The sequence below is a fragment of the Coenobita brevimanus genome, chromosome 42 (genome assembly GCF_032717465.1).
Source record: "Coenobita brevimanus isolate Jiangsu-jjx chromosome 42, ASM3271746v2, whole genome shotgun sequence".
Lineage (NCBI taxonomy): Eukaryota > Metazoa > Arthropoda > Malacostraca > Decapoda > Coenobitidae > Coenobita > Coenobita brevimanus.
Window position 1 is genome coordinate 9,730,427 of NC_136995.1, and position 4,364 is coordinate 9,734,790.

General features: G+C 37.2%; 1 pseudogene; it reads right to left on the reverse strand.

Annotated features, from left to right (window-relative positions):
* Positions 1–1,119: 1,119 nt before the first annotated feature.
* Positions 1,120–3,148, reverse strand: LOC145397597 (uncharacterized; annotated as a pseudogene).
* Between the last annotated feature and the right edge of the window lie 1,216 nt (positions 3,149–4,364).

The window sequence follows — 4,364 nt, forward strand, 5'->3', positions numbered from 1 at the left end:
TGAAAGTAAACACAGTTCCCTGGAAATGATAATACTGGTAATACGAGTATTAACTTTGTTACGGTCAAGACACCCCTAGTATTGTACACTAGTTAGCGCCACGTGATTCACCACAGCGTGTCGTAGTAGCCTGGTACAGTTAACTAGTATGGAAACCTAGTAATCGTAAAAACTGGTTAGGATAGTTCATAAATACAGCACCAAATTAGCTCAGTGTGGGGCAGGAATATCGGCATCACCCACCCGGCGTGGTGGTAGCTGCACTCCCAAGAACCATTTCAACTTTACTCACAAATTAACAGCAGATCGATCATCTGTTGCTGGCAAGAATTGTTTTTCCAGGAAGAATAAGAAAAGGAGAGAGAAGATATCGAAACTAGGGCAGAGACTGACACGATAACTTATGATCAATTCACGCTCGTTTAAGACTTGCTTTTGGAGGGAGTGCAAGGAAAGCAAAGCGTAGAATCACATTCCAGTAGGGTTTCCTGTTTGTTTGTTTTTTTCAGAATCACGGGATTCCGGGATAAATCAGGATATTTCCCGGGATCCCGGGATTTCCCGTATCTGGTCATATTTGCACTAATTAATGCTATATGCACTGTGCTTACCGTACATGCTGTACTAATATAGTACCTAGATTTTTTTATTGGTAATTTATTTTATGCATTATATTACACTAAACCTGCAACAATGTTCTCTCTATTAACGTTTAAACTGAAAGTCTTAAAGAATCTAAATTTCAAATAGATAGGTAAGATTAAACTAAGATGTAAATTGTTAACTGAGGTACATGATTGAACCAGCAGAATTTTAATCTCATTCCTTTAACCAGAAATTTTGAATTAAATCTGTTTTAATTAGAAACATAATATACTTACACACATATTGTTTCACTTAATTTCACCACTAAAATAAACTCTAATGTTAATCATTAATATGAAGGCATCAGTATTATAGTTATGCTGTTCGACCTTGTTTAGCCTCAGTCCAGTGGGAGCTTCTGTGTGATGCTCAGTGAACTAGTTAAACTTCCGTATAATAAGAAAGGAAATAGAAATGGCACTCAAACTGTCTCAGAGATAGGTATTAAAACATATAAGAATTATAGTCGTACTTTCAATGCCGTGAATGAAATTTGAAATCCCACGAAAACATAAAGAATATTCTGTTAACCTGTGAAAAATAATAGAATAGAATCATTTGTGTCTCCAAGTCATATCCTATATTCCCGTGCACAGTCATACTGTAAGAGTTGTTAATGAAATAACTCTTCAAGATGCACAGACAGTCAATACTATTATCAGTCAGCCTTGCCCTTAATTTTGTGATAAAGAGTCCAGCATCAGAAAATGCCCTTTAGGCCTCAACAGAAGTAAGTGGTACTGAGCTGAGGGCCTGGAATAATTTGTCTAAATTATGTGTTCTCTCGCCCGTTGCCCCAAACACATTAAACTCCTTCCCAATATGTTTGCAATCATATGCCTTTCTGTTTTTACCATGAACCTGTTCTATTGCTGTCTGGAGTTTATCTGTCATTTTTGCATTTACAGATGTTTCCACATCCTCATTAGATGGTGTCTGCAAAAGGGGCAGTTCCTGTTCATTACCTTCTTCAAACATGCTTGAGAACATCTTTTTAGCTGCTTGCACGAGGGTAGACTTTGCTGCCAATGCTGGTAGTTCTTTCTCACAATTATCGTATTGTTTTCCACAATGCAGGTACAGTATTTTATAAGACCTACAAGAATTTTACTCTTCCGTTCATTTATTCTTCTGAGTAGGGAATTTTTCAGCTTAACCGAAAATGGAGAATTCTGCTCATTCAGTTCATTTAATATGAGTGAAAATACACCCTCAGCACTAATAAGAATTGTACCTCTGCTACCCAACTTTTCTGCCCCAACTTTCACTGGTAACAGTGCTTTTACCAAGTCATTCAGTATATACCAAAAATTCACCGTTTGTATTCATTTCAATATCATAGTCAATCATAGCTTTAGCAATGGAGCATTTTGTTTCAAGAAATCGCTCCAACATTTCTACCAAGCTATTCCACCTTGTTTTTGAGTCCAGTTTAAACATTAATTCTTTTCCATGCTCACTAACAACATGAATCTGCAGCTTCTCATTCTTTGTGGGTGAACTTCTAACCATTCTTACAATTTTCCAAACTTTGTTGATTGTTACAGACAAATTTATATTTTGTGTTTCAGCATTTTCTGGTCCCAGTATCATATCACTTACTAATTCATCATCTGATAACACTTCTATTGCATTACTTAGCTCTTCTTCCTCTTGTTTATCTTCCAAATCCATAGTTTCCTCGCACTGAATCTGGGGAACAATTTACATTTCCAAACTATCCAACTTACCATTTGTTTTCTTGTACGGAACATCACACACAGCTAAGTGTATTCCTTGAGCATAACACATATGATGGTTTGCCTCAATCAGTCTGCGAATTTTACCATGACACTAGCCCCATCAGTTACACAAGCTATTACATCTCTTTTTAAGTCTACATGAAACTCAGCTAACTTAATCATAACAACCTCAACTGCAGTTTCTGCTGGAAGTGAACCCACGATTCTCATCATTCCTAAATTCCAAAAGGCTTCCTTAGTATGCAAGTTGATGTTCAAGTAACGCTTGTTTTTCAGTGAAGTATACTTGTCCAGAGGTAATCTAAACCTGACCCCAGCATTTTGTCTTTTGTTAATATCAGATATTACCCTTTCCTTTGCAACACTGTACTGCTTGTGTACAAGATCCATAACAGGAGATGGATTCTTTTCAAGCATTGACTTTCTTTTGAACTTACTCTTTGTGCTGGCATTTATAGAGAATCCATCTACTGCTGCCAGCATAGCAATTATTTCCTCCCTGGTCTCTCTTTCCATAAATTAGCTATCTTTTGTTGCATAGGCTTTCACTTCACTTATATCAGTGTACTCTTTTTCTGCAGGACGCTTAAGATCTTCAGCTTTCTCAACTGAATATTTTTAAAATGACGGATCATACCACTGGTAGACCATTCCCGGTATTTTATCACTGCATTACACTTTCTACATTTTGATGATTCATCAGTTTTCAGTCAGTCATAATACTGCCATACATATGACTCATTCCGTGATGACTCAGCCATTATTGTAGCATTATAGAAAATCAGAATTATATATAATTTCCCGAAAAGAAAAAAACAATAAATACCATGCACCTCATTAATTTATCGTATCAGTCACAGCTCACATGATGTCACATCTCCCTATCACTCCCATCACTATCATGCAAGCCATGATGCACCATAATCATCATTACAGTGTATCATGGGTAAGACAGTAACACATCTATTCAGCCAGAGTGGTAAAACACGACTGAGAACATACACCATCACCGTCACTCAAGCAGCCAATCTAGAGGTGGAGAGAAGCCCAGAATTGTACAGGAACGGTACAGGTCACTTCTGTCAGACTCTCTCTCTCTCTCTCTCTCTCTCTCTCTCTCTCTCTCTCTCTCATGCATTTTTGTACTTAATGTAAATTAGAGATAAACGATAACAGTAAGAATCCCGGGATTTGAACAAAATTCCCGGGAAATAAAGCAGAACTATTTAGGGCCGGGATCCCGATGAGGAAACCCTACATGATTCCAGGACTGAGCCTCTGAGAGTAACTTAAAAATCAGTTCCTCTTCGTACCTTACTTCTTCAGTCCGTTGAGACACTTTTTTTTTTTTATTACTAATGCTCTCCTCAGACAATATTTTTCAATTTAGATCACATGTCTAGTAAGGAATGGGTTGGTTCTGAAGGATATATCTAAATTATACAAATATTTTATGATCGGTTCTCGTTCGCATATTATTTTATTTTGAGCGAGAAATATAAGGAAAACAATATTTCTTTTTACCATCAGTGTTGTTCTTTCTGAACATTATTTAGGGAAGAAAATGTTACACTACATTGTACTGTGGTTCCCAAACTGTCTCCCAGAGATCACAGAGCTATTCGCAAAGTTATTATTCATACAGGAGTGCATGGCCAGCTGACAACAAGAACAACTTTAGTTTCATTCTCAGCCCGGCTGCATTCTTCGAGAAAGTTTGCTTCTTCCTCGTTCCTGTTCACACAGCAGTATAAATGGAGACCTATAACATCGACCAGTGCTGGTCGTATTTTGGGTGACAATAAGTACTTGGGTAAAATGGATTTCCTGCCTTAATAAACCTCCTGTAGTCGAGCAGCATTAATTTAAATTATATAAACTACTAAACTACTAAAACAACGCAGGGGGGATGACAGCTGTGGTTAGAAGCGCTCCGTTTAGGTTTTAATTATGTTGCAAGATGTTGAAACAAACTCT